Genomic DNA, 21,360 nt, shown 5'->3' with positions numbered 1-21,360 from the left:
TGTCAAATTAATTTTTGTTTATGCTGCCAGGTTTGGTGTAACATATTGTGTCATTCTAAGGATTCAGTGTGTGTGTGTATAAATATGTGTGTATGTTTTATTTAGAAAAGTGCCTGACAATCACTGCTATCTGAATGTTAACGTTATTACCATTATTGTTTGCTATTTCTAACATATTTATTAATTCCCTAATGATGTTTTAATCTTTATTTTCTTAACTCCATAATATTTCTTAGACCTTATATGGTTTCATTATTTAATATCTGAGTTCTTGTTTTACTTAATTCTTGCTCATTTTAAGTTCTGCTATGATATAAAGCCCTTTCAGGGATTATCTTTCAGTCTTTTAATTTGCCTTCTTGCTTGTTTCCAGACCAGATTCTTTTTTAAAATAAATTCTATTAAAGTATAGTTGATTTATAGTTGTGTTAGTTTCTGATGTACAGCAAAATGATTCAGTTATACATACACATATATATATTCTTTTTCATGTTCTTTCCCATCATGGTTTATTACAGGATATTGAATATAGTTCAATAGTCTGTGCTATACCATAGGACATACCAGATTCTTAATCTACCTTTTAAAAGGGTTTCTCCTTCCATTCTTTTTTCTCTCTTTTCTTCTTTTTCCTTCTTCCTTCCTCTTTCTCCCTTCTTTCCTCCCTCCTCCCTCCCTTTCTTCCTCCTCTACTTCCTTCTTCTCCTTTTCTCTCTCTCTCTCTCTAATATTTACCACACCATGTCCTCTCACACTTTTCTCATGATACTGTGGTAATATTCCTCCAGACACTCTATTTCATTTACTATACTGTGAATAGTGTGTATTTCCCCTTGAAAATAGGCAACATTGCTCTTTCTTTTGTATTGTGTTGAAAATCTTATATTTGGGTTCATTCCTTATAGACAGCACTGTTACCCACTTCCGTGGGAAGATACGTAATTATATATTTTGAGAGGTCTCACTTCTCTATCTTGACTCAAGAATTCAGCCACATCTGCATCTGTGTCATTAACTCTGAGTCTTTGACCTTTCCTGAATTTTCATTGATAAAGCACATCAACTATGGGCAAGTTTTTTCTTATCTTTTAAAAACCTGTCATTTACATTTTATTTTGGATCATATCTTTAAAGTGGAAATTTAGCCCTGTCAACAAAGTAATGCAATTCACATTTAATATTATTATTATTACTATTATTACTATTATTATTATTATTATTATATAATGCAATTAACATTTGTAAAATATTTTATAAATAATTTCCAAAGCCTTTTCATAACTAAACATTTTTGCATTAAATTTGCTTTCTAAATTTCAAAATAGAACTTTTACTTATATTGTCACAGTCCTCAAATATTGTTAGTAGCTCACTTAGAAAAAGAAACATTTTTTATTTAAAAATATATGTGGGATGCCTTCGATTGCAATTAAAAGAGCAAATACAATAAGGTTATTTTATACTTCAGGTATTACATTACAGTTAAAAAAAAAGGGGGAACTAAAATTTTAGTTGTAGGTTGGGCTTTAAGCTTGAACTTTGTTGCTTACTAAATAAAAGCTTTTCAACAGGAGTTTCTCTGGATGTCAGGTTCTGCATTTGGAAAATGAGGATAAAAATAACCACCCAAGTTAGCTCATGAATTGTCATAAGAATCAAACTGGATAATATATAAAATTCCCTGTAAACAGACATTGGTATGCTCATTAAGGTTGTTCATTTTCTCAACACTGAACTAAGAACTCCAGAAACTCCTAGAAAAGTTTGATAGTTGGGTTTTTGAAAACAATTTGAAACCAGCAAAGAGGTCACAGCTTGGCCCAATGTCACTTCGTCTCAGGCTCAGGTGGAGGTGGGAGAGGGTCACTCTCAAAAATGACACCCTCTGCTCTCCCCAACTTCATTTTTATAGACAATTAAGAAAGAAAAGAGAAATAAGTAAAAGAGCTGACCATTCTTATAGATTAGCCAAAAACAAAAACAAAAACAAAAACAAAAACAAAAAATCGTGCAGGGGCACTATGTTCCACAGGATGTCCATTATTGTCACAAAATGACTCATTATGTAACAAAAGCCCAGGCATTTGACTGATCTTTTCTTTCAAAGGAGAAGTGACTGATACCGGACTTACGTACTAAACAAACTAAGACCCATCAGGTGAAACGGAACTGTTTTATTCTTCATTATCTCTGTATGAGTCACATTATTTCATTTGGTGCTGTTTTCCCATTACTGCTCACTAATTTGTTATGGTGGTGGTTGTTGTTAAGGCAATTAATGTAAACAAACAAAGGTATCCAGGGGTCCGGCAGGGTCTGAGACGACCAGCCTTGGACCCAGACTGTTGCAAGTCAAATGCAATTCAATGCACTCACGATGGTAAGTTCCTGCCTTTGTCCGGCAAAGTCCTGGGATGGCACCAAACCTGGGCTCCGTGTCCTCGTTCCTAGTTTTCTTTTCCCTGCGACTTCCTGCCAGAAAGCTTGGGTTATTGAGTGAAGAGATAGTGCTTCAGAGCCCTGGCACAGAATCTAAGCTGTAAGTGGTTTCAAATCCCACCTCTTCATCATTTAGTGATCGTAGGTAGGTCACCTAATCTCTTCTGACCTCAGTTTCCTCATCTCTAAAATGGAGCTATTGACAGTACCTGCTTCTTAGAATCGCTGAGAATGTTACAGAAACTAATTTATGAGGGTATATATCAAACTGTGGCACGTAATAAGTGCTCCTTAATATTAGGTTGTTCTAGAATTTAAATTCAAGTGACTCCCTAAGCTCATAGTATTTTTGCTTTGAAAAAATGCCTGAAATTTTAGCTAGCTGACTTCCCTGATTCCTAATAAAACAGGACTCTCCACCACAAACAGGACTGTTTATTTTTCCTTTGGCTTCAGTGCCTTTTAAAATTCATCCAGGTTGAAATCTAAAGCAAAACCAAACACAATTAGCGATGGTGGCTACGTCCTTGCTAAAAATAAAGACTTACCTCACTCTTAGAGTCAAGCTGGAGTTTCCTGTGGAGACCAGATGCTGAAAACCTGCTGGGAGAACAGTGTGAAATGAAATCGACAGAAAATGCCAAAAGAGTCATATTCTGGAAATGTTATTTTTTCAACACAAAGCCCACCTACTCGCCTCTCCCCACAGCCTCTGGCTGTGACCACTTAAATCTCAGGACATGTTGGTACAGCAGCAAGGAAGCAAAATCTGGACTCTGAGGTGAAGGAGGGTAACAAGCCTAAGGGGAGTTTAATTCTCTCCCCTCTCCTTTTAATCACACTTTTGTTTTCATTTTATGCAATCTGTCTGGGTCTGGAGCAGGGGGCGTGTGAATAAAGCAGGCATGTGCCAGTAGCAGTTTCCAGTGGTTCTCAAAGTGTGGTCCCCGGACCAGTGACATCAGCATCACCTGGAAATTTGTTTGAAAGGCAGATGCTTGTCTCCACCCGAGATGTGCTGACTCAGGAACTCTGGCTGCGGCCCTTGGAGATCAGCGTTCTAACAGTTCCTCCTCCAGGATTCCTCCAGGATTCGAATCTGTGTTGAATTTGAGAATCAGGAGCAGGAATTGGGAGGGGCTAGTCTCCTGTTCTGGTTCTGTATTTTTTTTTTTTTTCCTGTATGACCTTGAGATCAACCTGATAACCTGCTTGGAGCCTGAGTCCTCCTTTTGCAAAAGATAAATGGAGGTAATGCTGTGGCCAGGAGATAACATGTGAGAGCACTTCCTAAATGATGATGTGGTCTAGACTTGTAGCCCTTATTCCAGACTTTCTTTGATATGGACACAAGAGAAGTGTGTCAGAAGATAAACTTAAAACATAGAGAAAAAATTTCTAAATTTTTATATATATATATATATTATATATATATATATATATAATAAAAAAAAAGAAAGAAAAAATAGCAACAGAGTTGTTTTCCGAGTTTGGGGCTGCCTTTCATGGACAAGCCAGACTAGACCAATCAGATCAGCTGACAGGAGCAATGTCCTGGTAGGTGGAAGGCAATCCTATAATTGTGCCAAGGTAGGGGTTCCCTTGGAGGGAAGTGAACAGTGGTGACCCCTCACTTCCTTTGCATTTCATTGTATACCTTTAACCCACCTCAGATTGTCTCTTTCTGTGTTGGAGCGAGGGTGAGAGATGGCTTGAGTTACCCCTAAGAGTGTGGAGTCACAGTCAAGAAAAGTTAGCTTGAGGAAGATACCTTCATATAATTACAGCTGGTGGAAGGAAAGCCTCCTGGTTTAGACTCCAGCAAAATATATTCTTTCTGAGTTTAAGAAAATACATTAGCATCTTCCTGAATCTGATTGAGCAGATTCAAGCTCATTCTCTCATCATTCAAAAAGGAAGCAATTTTCCAGTGACAATAGGACTATTAGATGTAGAAGCTGAAAATGAGAATAATGTGTAGCTCACTGAACCAATTTTCAAATTAGGATTCTTTCTCAGTATCCATCAAATTGGTGATGCCGCCTGTTTCTGTATGTTTCTTACAAGTTACTTATGTGTGTCACTGGATTTTTATTGAGATATTTAAAATATAATATCTGCATGTGAAAAGTCTTTGCGCCACAGTGGTATTTTCAAAGTCATAAGTGACCATGAACTAAAGCTATTTTTCATACACTAAAAATGCTGCTTGTAAGAATTGCTAGTGACATCTTTTTCCTTTCAAAGGTCTTTCTTCCATTAAGGTACCATTTCATACAGAAGACACTTATTTCAAAGCAATGGGAAATTAAATTTTCAAGTCCCCAATATTAAGCTACATTTTCTTTATGGATAAATTACGCATGGGAACTATAGCCCAAGGAGGGGTATAACATGACTATAAAAGAGCTGAGTTGTTGTGTATTTTCCATTTTATGCGAAAGCTCATTTCAGATGATGGGGGCATCTGGTCCTGTGTCATCTACCAAGTCAACACTAACACAGGAAGAACCCAGTGAATGACATCTCTCTGGCATACTTGGGACTGTCACTTAGAAAACAAAGCTGCAGAAAAACTGGCTTTGCTTAAGCCGTGTATCAGCCCCTCCTCCAACGCAGAGGCAGAAATCATTACAGAAACCTCTACAGCTTTAGACACTAGGCTTAGCACCCCCTGCTGCCACCAAAACCTGGGGAGGACTCAGGCATAAGCCCAATGCTGGGCATTTTTATGAAGTCTCCGCTGCCTTGAATCATGTTTCCCTCCAGGCTTCCTCTAGGGGTGGGTAGCCCCCACCTTGGACAGCTGTCACCCAATCATTGTGAAGATGGAAAGCACCTCTTTGGTGGAATTTATCAGGATGACCTCCACTTCGGTCTCTGACTTGGCTGTCATACCTGAAGTCCCCTGTCTGCCTGCATCTCTTGAACAGAAATTCTTTCTACTCTATCCTAGTCCTCGTCTTTCACAAGTATGGGCAAAGTTTGGCTTTCAAACACAGTCTTATTAAGGGGGAGGGTATAGCTCAGTGGAAAAGTGCCTGCCTAGCATGCTCAAGGTCCTGGGTTCAATCCCCAGCATCTCCATTAAATAAATAAAGAAACCTAATTACCCCCTACCACCGAAAAAAAGAAAAGAAAAATTGGGTTGTCTTTAAAAAAACAAAAGAACCAAACACATTCTTACTCAAATTGTCAGAGACCTGGAAATCGTCTTTGCTAGGTTAAGTGGTTTCGGTCCTGGAGAGCAGGCTGTTCTTCCAAGTACCCGCATATAACAAGGCTGAGGTGCTGACACTGTCTTACTGTCTTGGGAGCCATAGTTGCCCCAGGCAGCTCCGGGGATCAAGGAGTTATAGGTAGTCAGTTGCCCTTAACAGAGCAGATTTTATCACAATTTGCCTCATCTTCTGGCTTAGTCACTAGAGAGTACTAAGGGGAGGCTGATTTTTAAAACTGAGAAAACATCTGGGCATTCATTTCTGACTGTAATCAGTAGGAGTACACTGGACACCAGTGCAAGAGAAGTGAATTTGAATCCTGGCTGAGGAATTCGCCATATGCTCTTAAACAAGACCCCCAACTTCTCCGCATCTATTTCTTCAACTCAAAAGGTTCTGAGTTGAATGCTCTAACTTACACAACAGCATACAGGGAGGAGCTTGACATGTTGTTGTAAATCTTTAAATGTAACTTCAGTCTGTATATAGTGCTTTCCTGTGGTTTTAAGTTATCTGCTGGATAATGAGTGAGGAATTCCTTGCTTTGTAACATGTTAACTGTATCTTGACTATGGCCCTTATATAGTAACTGACACAGGGATATGCACTGTATTTTTGCTAAAGGAAGGAGGGGAGGAAGAAAGAGAAGAAAGAAGGAAAGACAGACAGACAGACATAAGCATGAAAAGATTAAAAAGTCTATAATTATGTGAGTTGCATATATGTTGTACATAGATTAAGACTTTGCTGTATCTCTTTGACGTTTGATGATGCTTTTTCAGAATCACTGGTCTTTATTACACACTATACAAAACACTCACCTAGACAGTGCCCCACCATCGCCCCCGCCCAATGCAGGGTTTTACAGACAGCTTTTTGTTTTCATCTCCAGGAAGGTCATCATAAAGCTGTGCTGTCCTCCTGAATCTGTGTCATGCCGTAATTACCGCTTTGTGAGCAGACAGTTGGAGCAAGACAACCTGAAACATCAGGAGACATCTGACCTGGGAGAGCTGATGAAAACTGTAGGAAGCCAACCGAAAATGAAAACATCCTTTTCAGGCTCCAGTCTCGAAGCTGTTTGTAGCCCAATTGTTTGAACAGTTTGCACCGCTCAGTCTATTTCCCACAAGCACATACGTGGTGGTCGGTTCCCAAGCCAACCCGCAAAAGCCTTTTTAGTGACTAATTTGCCTGAAGTGGTCTCTGTGTCTATAAAACAATGTGGTCAAGATTTCCCTGCAAGAAGGCAGGGAGATGTCTGCCTCTCTGGGCTCTGTGAGATAGGACATTCCTCTCTCCCTTCTAATGCCATCAGCTTCTCTCCAGCAGGGACCAGGACATGCTACCTGGGGAATTTTGATATAGAACGTTGGCCTTGAACTGAGTTTAACAGGGATAAATATTAGCTGAGGCATTTCTGGGATAAGGAAAAAGATAGATGTTAAGTGACTAAAGAACCAAATAGAATAATATTGAGACTATTAACTTTTTTTAAACTGAAGTATAGTCAGTTACAATGTGTCAATTTCTAGTGTACAACACAATGTCCCAGTCATGTACATACATACATACATGAATTTTCAAATTTTTTCATTTTAGGTTATTACAAGATATTGAATATAATCCTCTGCGCTACACAGAAGAAATTTGTTTTTAAAAAATCTATTTTATACAGAGTGGCTAACAGTTACAAATCTCCAACTCCCAAATTTATCCCTTCCCACCCCGTCCCCTGGGGTTGTAAACAAATGAGATTGTTTACTATGTCTGTGAGTCTGTTTCTTTTGTAGGTGAGTTCATTAGTGTCCTCTTTTTTTTCCTTTTTTAAAAAGATTATTAACATTTTATTCACCCCCTAAATCTCATGTTTTAGAGGAAAAAATGGAGGTTTTGAAGAAAAAATTATGCACACACGCAAGGCTTATTAGCAATATTTTATCTTATAATCATATAATTATATGTGGTTACAAATTAATCATGTAATTTAAGAGCTACAAGAAGTCAGGTACTTCAGTGTGTAATTATAGATATTTTTTCTGAGGGGTCTCCAAAGAAGCTTCTCCTAATGATTCCAACTTTTCGAGGAGCAGAAAGCAACAAATTCTCCCTAGGACGACTTCTATTGACACCTATTGCGCCGTTGAGCGAAGGACAGTTCTCTCACCTCCATGTTAGTCTTTTCGTCCACAAATCTTGGGATCTAATCCTGAAATCAGAGAAGTAGATTCGTTGTTAGCCCTTATTTGCATCTTCTTAACCGTTCCACTATTTCCAAAAAGGAACCGGTCTCCCATTAGTTCTCAGACTGGTCTTAGGTTGGAGGGTCATGTGGCAACGCTGCCATCTAGTGGAAAGTAGACTTCATTACATCTGAAAAAAGAAATGAGTGGAATTGCTGTACGCATGCTTGCCAACACACAGCTGCTATTAGCAATGTTAGGGCGGTTTTCTCGTGCTTTTAAGACGTAAACAGGTCAAAATTCACTAGCAGAATTCCTATTTTAATCACATTTTACTGTGACTAAAAGTATCTCTAAACTGCGGCCCTCACATTTAGGATACTTGGCAGGATCTTAGGAAAATACACAAGTGGATCCTTGGGTTCCGATTTGCGGGAAAATCAGAATTGCTGAAATTAGACCACGTGTACAAAGATGAGACTCATCAGAAAGTTTCTTGCTTTACTGCTCATTTTCAAACAAATTAAAACAGTTTGTCTAAAAAATGTTAGTGTCCTTAGCTTCCTGACAGCTTGACAAGGTAGAAGTGAATTCATGCCAAGGCTTTCGCAGAGAGAGTTTTAGCTAAGAGACAGCACAAGATGGTGGTAAAGGCGTGGGTTCTTCATTTGGCTTCAATATCTCCGTTGTTTTCCCTAAGATAATCTGCTTTTTAAGCACAAACAGTATGTCAGCTAATTTTTTTCATATATGTATTAGCTATTGTAGTTGGCCGTATAACTTTTATTTAAAAAAAAAAAAAAGAAAGAGTATGGGTTCTTAGAACCAGACTTCTTGGGTTTGAATCCTGGCTCTTCTACTTGGCAGCTGTGTAGACTGTGAGAGTGTTATTTAATGTCTACATGCCTCAGTGTCTCTATCTGTATATGCGACTAACATTACTGTGAGAGTTACGACACACAAAGAAAGCTAGTTCACTGTTTTTTTTTTAAATTATATATTGTGTCCTTGATTGAATAACCATGGATAGCCAGCATTTGAGTTTTAGAGTCTGAACCATTTTATTCGTAATCACACATTTAACAGGTAATAAGGAAGGAAGCCTAAAACCTACCCTCATGTTTGTTTTTCTTCTCTAAACGTCAGTCAGAGGAGATGGCCTTGCTTTTCTGTGCTGAAAAAAATGCATTTCGAGGTTCAGTGCAGTAAAACAGCCAAAAAAAAGTTAAGGGGGAAGATCTCTGCAAGCATGAATGTTATCAGAGTTTCTCAAACAGTAGGAGAAAAGCCAACTGGGTTGCAATGAAAAGGTGTCTGCTTTTACAGTTTAGCTCTCTCTCCACCCTTTACTGAATTATATTTGAGGAATCAAAAAGAAGTGAAATGTCATATCTCAACTGCCTAAGTAATTGAAAAAAATAAAACAGAAATCCATGGGAAAAAAAATGAAATAGAAGCCCATTTCATGATACAAAAAGAAATCGTAGAATTTAGAGATAAGATATACTGAAACCCAAGGAAGTAATAAAGTTACTTCTAATAAAGTGGTGAAGTCCAACTCCGGTGTCCCTTTCCCATAGCTAAGGCTGACTTCAGCAGACAAAACAAAGGGTCACTAAAATGACATTTTAATTGGTAACTGGCTCTTTTAGTAAACATTGATCAAGCCAATCCCTTAAAACATGTGTAATTTGGAGAAATCTCCCCACCTTTGCAAACAGGGTTTACTCATATGCCCACATGACCCCTGCCCATCTGGGCAGGAGCAGGAGACAATATTTATTGGGGATGAGAAGAGAGACTTGGTTCAGGTAAATTACCCTTGCATCTTGGAGGACTGAGCCAGAACTGAAAGCAAGAAGCCCATCAATGTCCTAGAGAAATGATCCCTAAGGGTGCAAATATTTCCTAATGTGGACGCAGGAGGAAGCTCCCATGAGCCTCGGAGATCGGAGAGCAGGAACACTGAAGAGCAGAACTGACAATCCAGTGACCACCTCTTCACTCTTGCTCCTGTGAGAGCCTGTCCTTCAAACAACCATCCAGACGTCTACCAGACAACCATCAGCTGTAGCCGACACCTTTCTTCGGAGCTCTCCACAGCCTTTCCTTGGCCCTGTCTGACTTCAGCAGCAGCCGTGGTGGACAGCTCCTCTGCAGGCGGATGGCGTCACACCTGGACCCACAGCAGTTCTTACTCAACGCTTTCTCTAGAGCTGAGGGAGCTTTCCGCAGGGGACACCACTACACAGTGGGAGATTGGGATCACTAACAAAAATGCCCCAGGCACCCATTCTTTGGTGGGGCAATTCTGAGGGGCATTCTGCAAGGTTTCTCAGTCTTCAGTGGGACTGAGTCCCACTTGCCCACAGCAATAACCAGCTCAAACAACAGACACTTTATTATTACTTTTTTTTTTTTTGATGGGGAGGTAATTGGGTTTCTTTATTTATATGTTTTTAATGGAGGTACTGGGGATTGAAACCAGGACCTTGTGCATGCTAAGCAGGTGCTCTACCACTAAGCTATACACGCCACCTTCTCCAAACCTTTTCAAGCTCCTTTTTTGCTTCATTCTCCTTGTTTCTTTCTTGCTTCCTGGGATAACCTCCCTATCACCCATCCCCCTCCAAGTCTGCTGGCACTTAAATCTCAGGCTCTGCTTGCACAGGAACCCAACCTGAAGACCCCATATTCTGGTTTGGATAATATCCGGCTTCTCCTTTTCGGTTCATTCTTCATTGGCCAGGGGGATGCATTCAAGAATCACCATTAACTTGCCCTGGCTTCCCTGCAGGGAAACTTCAGCCATTGGGAAGGGGGAAAACAAAAGCGTGTGTCTAGTAGCACTGACCATATTCCCTTGCAAAGCTGCAAATGCCTTTTTCAGGTTGGAAGCAAAGGCTGGAGGGAGTTGACGAGGAAGCCAGCTCTCATCTCTGCAGAGCGCTCCCCTGGGGTCGGGAAGGCCTCCAGGGCTGCCTGCCTACTACAGAGGCTTGGCGTCCGTCTCCGCGTGCCTGCACCTTGGGTGGCTTCTCTGAATGACTTCATCCTCTCTGGAACATGGGGGAAATATCCTGCTGTAGCATGTCTCCTCACACATCTAGTCTGCGGTTGTTGCAGCCCAGCCAAACATCTCCTTGAGCAACCAAGAGCAAAACTTTGCTCTTTAAGATACTCTGAAGCCTGGTTAGTGAGGGTAAAACTTTGGTACTAGTCACCCACAGTATCCCTTGTGCATTCAGACAGGCAAAACAGCATAAGGGAAAAGGCACATGCTTAGAGTCAGATAGGTTTTCTGAATTGGAAGACAAGCTTCATCATTAACACGTTGTAGCTGGCACCTACAGGCCACCCAGAATTCACTTCAAGAATGAGGGTTGTTTTCTTGCAATGCCTGGGAGTCTCCAGATATTTCTCTCAGTAATCTTCTGCCCAGGGTCACACCTCTTCCAAAAGCAACTGACCATATCATCCAACAGCTGGCTGACAGGCATAGGTAAGACCTGGCCGCTCAGCTCAAGTCAGGACAACAACCTTCTGGGCTGGCTGAGGCCTCTGTCGAATTCCCATCCCAGCTTACCTTCTTCCTTAGCCCAATCCTCCTTCCTTCCCTCCCCTTCTATAGGTATTGATCCAGAGATTATGCCCTAATTAACTGCCAGCACGCTAACTCCATCTCAGAAAATGCGTTCTAGACACCCGGCCAATAGCACCACACGACTGAGGCTTGATGAAGGCAGGTGAGGTCTTTGGGAAACTAACAATGCAGCTCTATTAAAAAAAAATGATTTTATTCCACTTCTGGGTATGTATCAAAACAACAAAAACACTGGGGAGGAGGGAGAGTATAGCTCAAGTGGTAGAGTGTATGCTTAGTATGCATGAGGTCCTGGGTTCAATCCTCAGTACCTCCTCTAAAAAATAGACCTAATTACCTCCCCCCACAAACAACAATAACAACAAAAAACACTAGCTTGAAAAAATACATGCACTCCAATGTTCACAGAAGCACTATTTATAGTAGCTAAGACACAGAAACAACTAAATGTCCATCAACAGATGACTGGATAAAGAAGATGTGGTGTATTTCTACAGTGGAATACTACTCAGCCATAAAAGAAATAAAATAATGTCATTTGCAGCAACATGGACAGACTTGGAGGGCATTAAGCTAAGTGAAATAAGTCAGACAGAGAAAGATAAATACTGTATTATATTGTTCATATGTGGAATCTAAAAAAATACAACAAACTAGTGACTATAACATAAGAGAAGCAGACTTACAGAATTAGAGAACTAACTAGAGGCTACCAGCGGAGGAGAGGGGAGCTGGGAGGGGCAACAGAGGGGTGGGGACAGGCTCAAGGATGTATGTACAACAGAGGAATATAGCCAATATTCTGGAATAACTGTAAATGGAGTGCAACCTTTAAAATTATATAAAAATAATGTAATTTGGCAAAAATATTTTTAGAAGGCAGTATCTATCAACATTTAAAAATTTTAAATTTTAAAAATATTCTTTTAAGGTTCAGTCAGCATTTCCTCCATCGGAATGGGAACAACACCCATCGAAGTGTCTCGCAGTCTTGTTTGTGTTTTCCTCTCCTCAGCCCAAGTGACCTAATGACATTCCCAAGTGATGGCAAAGAGTCCAACGTGAATTCTCGGATTAACTGTCAAGAAATTTTCCAAGTATTTGGGTAATGTTTTAGTCCTGGATGCAAGTTGATTCCATTGGAAACTGTCCAGGTCTCCCTCCCTTAGTCTAGTCTGGGCTTATAGGGCTGATCCTGAGAAAATCACTCAAATTGTATAAGACTTGGCCACCTCAGCCGTAGAATGCAGATAGTCATGTCTTCCTTGCAGAATTAGTGAGAGGATTCAATTAAATAGCAGTGTAATGCCCTTTGTGCTTTTTCAGTAGGCAAGAAGTTACAAATTATTAGAAAACAAAACTATGGTTAGTGTAGGCAAGGTCTGGTTATCTACCCTGCAAGCCCTCAGCAGGCAAAGCCGTCTGTCTGTTGGGAAAGTAGGGTGCCTCTCCTACAGCAAAATAAGAGTGTGAAACACTCCTCCTTGGTGTTGCTCCCATTCCGATGGAGTGAATGCTGACTGAACATTCAGAGAATATTTTTAAATTTAAATATTTTAAAATTTTGATAGATACTGCCTTCTAAAACTATTTTTGTCAAATTACATTCTTTAAAAATTTTTCTTTAAATTTGTGTACAATTTTAAAGGTTACTTTAAAAGGAATGATTCACAAACAACTCCAAGTAACGTTTGTGGTTTTCATCATATCTGTGACCTGAGTCTTTGCTGAACTCTTCCTCAACCACGATTTTCTTTTGGGAGCGAGAGGCGACTAACATCACAGCTGCCTGAACAGGTCTTTACAGTAACTTCTCCTGCTGATCATCAAAGCAACTTTCTAGAAGTCAGTGTTCCTCCAAATAAACGCATAAGTCCTATCTGTGTGTGCAATAAGGAATTGCAAACCAAGAAGATTCCCAACTTCTGGTTTCCAGTGGCTGAGCTACATAGGTTTCTGGGTGTCAGAGATCCAGACGTCTCGTCAAAATTTCCAGAGTCATTTTAATGGGGGATGGACCATTGGAAAAAGTTTATCTTTTGATATAATAAAAATGTGCCCTGATATTTTTTAAATGCTCTCATACATTCAGGAAGCTATTCAAAAAGAGTTAATACTGGGAAGAAAAAAGAAAGGAAGAAAGTAAGTGATCACTCCACCTGTAGGAAGGACGGAATGAGGCAACGTCAGCGGCGAGGCTTAGACATGTGATCAGATGGAAGCCGGGTTCTCCTGGCAGCCTGCCAGCCGGATTGCGTGACTGAGTCTTCTCTCCTCACTTGCTCTCCTGTTCTCTTCCAAATCTGAAATGTTAGTGGTTTTCTCTGTATTCATCATCAAGCTATTGCACTATTGGGTTTTTTAAAAATTAAGTGAAACTGAGTCGAAATAGAGTCATTCTCATTAATAAGCGCCAGTGCTGGACGATATTTTGAAACACGAAGGACTTTCATTAAATGCCAGTGCGGTTGGCATCTTTGGTGTGCACTTCTTGCTGAGACTCATGAGTAACTCAAGTGTGGTTTCCACTGTGGTGACTAATATGGTCTGGGATGGAGAGGTTAGGCTTGTCAAACTTACCTGCCTTTCTTCCATCCCTCAAGACCTGGCTTTCAGGGAACCCTAAGACTGGAAATCAATCGAAATAAATCTACAATAAAGTGTCCATATTTCCAGTTATGTTAACGGGTACTTCTCCCCTTTCAACCTGATTTGTATTTTCTTTAATTTATGCTTCCTCCCACTTGCCTGTTCCTTTGTTCCAATCCTTTGCCAAATTTGTTTCTCTTGATCCCTCTCAAATCATCTCCAGTTTACTGCCGAGGTGGGTCCCTAAGTGACCATTTTCTAGCATTGGAATAACTTCCTAAAGCATCTCTTTGTTCCTAGTTCCCCTCTCACCCTTTGATTCCAGTGAAATAGAGAATCTTTATCCAACACAGATTTATTCCCTTCCTATCCTTTTGTCATATATACATTGTGAGCCCCCAAATATGGTTTTTCAATCTTTGTTTTATGCAATTGTCTTTTAAATCAGTTAAGACAAGAAAAATGAAAAAGTATATGTTTATACTTACATATTTAGTTATATGTAAGTATTTTTTACTTACTCTTCTGTATTTCTTAACATAAGTATGTTCACTGGTGTTCTTTCTTTGTGTGGATTCAAGTTATCATATGGTGTCATTTCCCTTCACTCTGAAATGCTTTCCTTTAGTATTTCTTGTGAAAATCTGCTAGCAGTGAATTCTTTCCATCTTTGTGTCTGGACATGCCTTAATTTTGCCTTCATTCATGACTGATAGTTTTGCTCGGTACAGAATTATTGGTTGACAGTTTTATTCTTTCAGCATTTTGAATACGTCATCGCACTTGGAGTTCATTAAGCTCTCTGGGTATGTTTCTTAATGCTTCCTTTTGGTAATCACATTTTGAGGTGTTTAGCCATTTTATCTTCTTATATTTTTTTCTGCTCCCTTTCCTCCTCCTTTTCTGATACCCTTTGTACTCATCAGTACACTTCATGTTGCCCCACACACTTTATTCATTTTTTACTCTATTTTTTTTCTTCCTGTTCTTTGGATTGGATCATCTTTATCGATCCACTTCAAGTTTGCTGATTCTTTCATTGCTCTCTGAAACCTTCTGTTGAGCTGTTCTAGTGATTTTTTTATTTCAACACCTAAAATTCTATTTGATTAATTTTTATAATTCCCGTCTCCTTCCTGATATTCTCTGTTTGTTACCATACAGTCCTCTGATTATTTAAACACGGTTTCCTTTTATATATTGTAATAGCTGCTTTTCTTTGTCTGCTAGTAAGTCCAACATCTGGGCCTCCTCAGAGAGCTGCCGTCAAAAGAGAGGTACTTTCTTTCTCTATATTTGCCACATAGTCTTATTTCTTTGCATGCCTTATATTTTTTGTTGAAATTTGGGTATTTTAGATGATATATTGTATGCTCTAAATTCTGATTTCTACCTCTCTCTGGTGTTGTGGAAATTGCTGGGGTTTTTTTTTTTCTCACTTTTTTTATTCGTGTGGTGATTTTCCTAAACTAATTCTCTAGTGTCTCTGTTTCCTGCAGTGTGTGATCACTGATGTCTCTGCTAAGTATTTTTTTTCCCCTTATGGTTGTTTTTACTTTTGAACCTGGCTTCTATGGTTGTCTCTGGGCCAGAAGAGCTTAGTGGTCAGCCAGTGGTTGGTTTTAGGAGTGGTGGGATGTTTCAATCTCAAAATGGTTTCAATCCATTTTTCTGATTTTAGGGGGACCCAAAGTTGTAAATGCTTAGAGATATTCATGTATTCCCCACATATTTATAAGGGCCCTGCTATGTGTCCAACTCCACTGAACTGTGAAAATATAACATTGAAGAGAAAAGTCACCATTTCAACCTCCATGGGGCCTGCAATCAAGAAAGGGGAAAAAACCCCACAATAGTCCATATTCAGGGAGTGGGGCAGATATGAAGAAAGGATAATGTAAGTTTTTTTTTGAAGTTTTTCGAACTTGGCTGTATTTGCTGTTTCAAAATTATTTTTTTCCTAAATAAAGCTCAAAATGCCTAGTGAGGTTTTGAAATATTCACAGCAAAAGGGAATCCTGGCACTTTAGGACATCTTTGGTTTTCATTCATTTACATATTTATTTGAGTCAGTAACTAACACGGTGGTTTACCCCCCCCCCCATTTCTTATCCTGTGATGGTGGAAAAAGAAAGCAAAGAAGAGAAAGGAACCATGTCTGTTCCTTTTGTGTCCACAAATACCCTCAGCTTCTTCCACATAGTGCCCACTTCAGGGCTTAAGTAACCTTGCAAGGATTCTGATCACAAGGCTGATTCATTTATTTGTAATCAGACAAGTTATTTTATTCTAACAGTCAGAAACGAAATAGTTCTTCAATCACTGGTATTCAGTTGGGTCTAGAAAATAACTAGAAACTTACAGATCTCTAATCCACAAGGATGGAAAACTACTGATAAATGCACAGCAGTAGCTCGGACCTATGCACGGTGAAATTTTCAAAATTACAATGAATAGGCTTGATTGAAGCATCAAACATGGTTTTTATAACATGGTTTATTTCTGTGTGATTGCATTCAGGGACACCCATTACAAATCACTATACAAATCATTGCAGTCTATCCAGCAAATACAATTCATAGCTATAAATATGGTATTGCATATATCAAAAAAACTAGGAAGGAGCCAAAAAAATGACTTTGAAAATGTCACAAGTGGCATATTTGAGACACATTGAGTCGATGTGATTGTCTTATTATAGCAGGCTTGAGGCTTGAGGTACTAAAAATTGGAGAGAAATATTTAGATTTCTGAAGTGATCAATTATATAGTTAGTCACACACACAAAAATACAGGCAGTTGTTTCCCATTTTACAAGCAAAAGAAGAAAAAGATACTCGCAGAAATGTACCAAAAGGAAGATCCGTCTTGCTTTCGAGGACTTATTTCTCCATTTATATGTGATTTGTCCACTTTCCCCCTAAAATATGCAAGAAGACCTTAGCTTCAGGAGAGGCAGTCTTGCTCAAGAAATGCTTCTTTGACATTGTGGAGGGTCCCTTCTTCAGCTGCTAGAAAAATCATATTTCTGCTCCTACGTAAAATGATTTGGCTATGAAGCAGAATGAATGGTAATTTTCAAAAGGAATATGATTTTCAAAAGCAAACTTCACAATACCACATTCAAGACGTTGCTTTGTGCTGTAATTAATGGAAGCAACTTCCCCAGCTGAGCCTGTGAGTCCCCAAGGACGACGTGGTTTTATCTCAGGACTCAGAGAAAAGTTGGGAGAGGTGGTCTGTGGGTATCAGTCCCCTGCAGGAGGGGGAGGAGCCTGAGCCTGAAAGTCCATCCAGCTCCTCCCAGCGCAGAAGAGATCCTGGCGGTTCAGAGAAGGAGGAATGAGTTTGAGTGTGCTTTTTGGAGAAATTTCCGGCTGATGCTGGCATTGCCCGTGCAACCTTCAGCACTGCAATCTTCAGTCCGGCTCTGGTAGCAACCACAACCTGGGAACCTGGGGTCGTTTTCTACTGCTGGGTAACACAATACAGCAAATGTAACGATTGAAAACCACATGCTATCGCTAGCTCACAGTTTTTGTGGTTTAGAAGTCCAGGCACCGCTTAAGTAGGTCCCTTGGTCAGGATCTCAGGAGACTGCACTCAAGATGCTAACTGGGCTGCCGGACTTTCTAGATCTTGGTTTCCTCTTTGAAGGTCATGTGATCATCTGCAGAATTTAGCTCCTTACAGTTGAAGGACCGAGGTCCCCATTTCCCGGAGACCACTTGGCCCTCTTTACCACGTGGCTGTTTGCTTCTTCAAGACCAGCGTCAAGGGAGCATCTCTGCTGCTTCTTGCCTCTTGCTTCTGGACCCTCTTTTGAAGGGCCTAGATTAGCTCGGCTCACCCAGGATGGCCTCACTTTTGATTTTCCTCAGAATCACCTGACTTGGGACCTTAAGGCAAAATCCCTTACCTTTTGGCATCGAATGCAAACTAATCACAGAGTGATGCCCATCCTAGTCACTGGCCCCACCGCACTTGAGGGGAGAGGATTGTACAGGATCAGAAATCTCGTAGCCCTCTTATAATTCTGCAGGGCTCAAGACGAAACAGTGGAGGAAATCACCAAGCTGAGAAGGAACAGAGGAGGTAAATACTAAAGCCTATCAGGAAGAGACTCAGTATTGGAGACCAGGGCTTGACCTGAACAGAGGACTGAAATAGCAACTCAGAAAGACAGCGGCTAGGAATGGAGAGGCTTCTGTTGGAAATTCAGAATAGAACAAAGGCATTAATGTCATTAAGGGTAGCTGTGATTTATACAGGAATCGGGTCTGTGGTCCTGGCCGGTCTTGAAATGAGAGTGATGGGTTAATGCTAGAGTGTCATGCACAAGTGAGACTAACAAAAAGGAGAGGGAAGAGGGTCCAATGTTAAGCTTTGTTAGGGGTTAAGCATGAGATGTTAGTTCTACTAAATCAGAGTAGGGAATTTGGGGATGTCTGGATCTTGCCTGCCAATCACTTTAAATCCCGTGACTTCCTTAGGGATGTGTGTTCAAAAGAAACCACGGTGAAACTTAGAATTAAAGTAGACCTTGATTGATATTTGACAGACTATTTAATGGCATTTTGTAAGCTCTCTCATAGAAGCTTAACCAGAGAGTGAGGCTACAGCTGAGGGCTAAGTGGAAACTTCTATCTTTTCCCCATTCTCAACTTCAAGTCTAAAAATCTGGGACCAATGTGATCAGACAAATCTGAAGACAGAGAGAGAGAGTGAGCATCCAGCCCAGGAAGGGCTCTGAGCCCATTCAATCCACTGAGTGGAACCAAGAAGGGAGTTCAGAAAACTTAACTGACTTACTTGTTCCATGGACCAGTCCTACCCTAAGGGTGAGGTTGGAAGGCCGAGACAGAGAGTGGAAGCGGGGCTCATCCAATTAAGTCAGAGCATCCTTGTCCACTGCTATATACAGCCTGATCCAACGCACGGCCTGGGTGATGACCAGTCATAACCTCTCTTGGTGGTAGAAGGAGTTAGGAAGTTGGATGAAAGACACTTGTATTCCCTTTGGATTTGTGGGGAGGGCCTAAAGATGCTACAATTAATGAGGCCTATTTTTTTCTGGATGCTGGTGTAAGGAGAACAGTAGATATGCTTTTGGGTGGCAAAGCACAGACCAGGCCACTTTCAACAGCAGTGGAGTCAGACAACAGGCTGTTATGGTGCAACTTAGGTCTTCTCTGTCTTTGGCCTGGTGGGCACCAGGCTCTGCTAATTACCAGAAGGTTGTTTTCACTGACTCTCTGCTCTGGTCATTACTGGCTCACCCCACACTAAACCCAGAGGTCTGAGTTCAATTTTCTAATATCCAGTTTTGATTCCCTAGTATTAGACAGTGTGTGGTGTGTTAGGCACTGAACTAAAATCATAACATTGTGATAGATACAAATTATGTTGTCATATTCTGCGTGCTGTACTTAGTTTAATTACAGTGTTGTTTTTGCTTTTATTGGTGCTTAAAAATATCTCTTGCAGTTTTATATATGTGTGTGTGTATGTATGTGTGTGTATATATATATATATATATATATATAAAATATTTATTTTTCATGGTGTTCAGTGTATGGTTCTTGCTGTAGAATCTTTGGGAAATGTTTTAATGTGAAGAGGTAAAAAACCACAATATGCAGATTTAACACCTTTAAGCCCTTTCCATTTTTTTTTTCTCATTCCCCTTTTACATACCTTTAACAGGTGCCCTGTGTAAGCCCTTCCCACTTTTTATTAAAAATCCAACTTATTAGTCAGTGCTTCAGTAATGACCTAGACTTGAACTTGCCAAGTTAACATGCTTTCTGGGGTAGAGTGTGTGTGTCAATGGCTGGTGGGACAGAGCTTTGGTTCATGGTAGCAATTGGAGTGATCCACTGACATTATATATATATAAAGTTGTTCACGTCTCTACTTATTTCCTTTAGGACAGAGTTCAGGAATTAGAATCCTGGGTCAAATGGTAGGAAACTATTCAAGCCTCTTGGTAATGTTGCTGTGGTGGTCAGTTTTACGTGTCAACTTAGCTAGGCTGTAGTCTCCAGTTATTCAACCAAATGTTAATCCAGGTGCTGCTGTGAAAATATGTTGTGATTAACATTTGCAGTTAGTTAATATTAGGTAAGGAGATGGGCCTTAATGACCTGGTTGGGCCTGATTCAACTAGTTGAAAGGCCTTAAGGGGGAGGGTACAGCTCAGTGGTAGAGCGCATGCTTAGCATGCATGAGGTCCTGGGTTCAATCCCCAGTACCTCCTCTAAGAGTAAATAAACCTAATTACCTCCCCCAGCCAAAAAAAAATTTAGTTAAAAAAAATAAAAGAAAGACCTTAAGAGCAGACTTGAGACTTCCCTGAAGGAGAAATTCCGGTGGACTACAGCTTCAGCTCCTGCTTGAGTTTCTAGTCTGCCCTTCTCCTACAGATTTCAGATTTATCTAGCCAGTCCACGCAGTCACTTAAGTCATTTCTTTGCCATATATACATATGTGCCGTGCACACAAATATAGGTAGTGTATAGATACGTGTGTCATAGGCATATATACATGTTTGTATCCACACGTGTCATGTATACACACATGTCAGGGACACACACACCTATGTGTTAGGTAGGTAGGTAGACAGATGTGTCCTTCTGGTTCTGGTTCTGTTTCTCTGGTGGAGCTCTGATTCAGTCACCACATTCCGTTCCGGAATTACACAGCACATAGTCCTTGAGAACGTCCTACTCGGTGATTCTAACCATCATGGACTATTGTCATTCTGCAGAAATGAGGACCCATTGCCCAGTTTTGACTGGGGATCTGATCACAGTGGTATTTCAATCTGTGACACTGACATGGTGACAGTGAGGAGGGGGTGCTGAAAGGGAGGCTGAGGAAATCAGGAGACCGGAGGAGGGGTTGACTGTCACAGCTCATAGCAATGAAATCCCAAACTCACCAGGCAGATCCAGTTGGTAATATGGTAACTGAACCCGTGACTTATTCAATTACTTATCCAATTACTTAGGATTGTTAAAAAGATTTCAAGCTCCTAGTAAACTCTTTGGGCTATTTATCAGTCCTGGATTGCAACATGGTATTTCAGGTTTCAGACAGCCGTTTATCAGATTTTCTTTGGTGTCCAGTTAGCCAGACTTTATAAAATAATCCTTGGTCTCTTCTATCAGAGGAGGACCAATGTGGAGCAGTGGTTCAGACATGGATTTGTGTAGCAGGAAACTCCTTCATGGTCCCGAGGAAGGAATGATCAATACTGTGTGAATAACCATTCCTGAAGACTCATCGCTCACGGGGCCATGACAAAGCTTTCCAGTTTAGC

This window comes from Camelus dromedarius, chromosome 2 (assembly GCF_036321535.1).
Source record: "Camelus dromedarius isolate mCamDro1 chromosome 2, mCamDro1.pat, whole genome shotgun sequence".
Lineage (NCBI taxonomy): Eukaryota > Metazoa > Chordata > Mammalia > Artiodactyla > Camelidae > Camelus > Camelus dromedarius.
The sequence above is the reverse complement of the archived record's forward strand: the minus strand, read 5'-3'. Positions refer to the sequence as shown.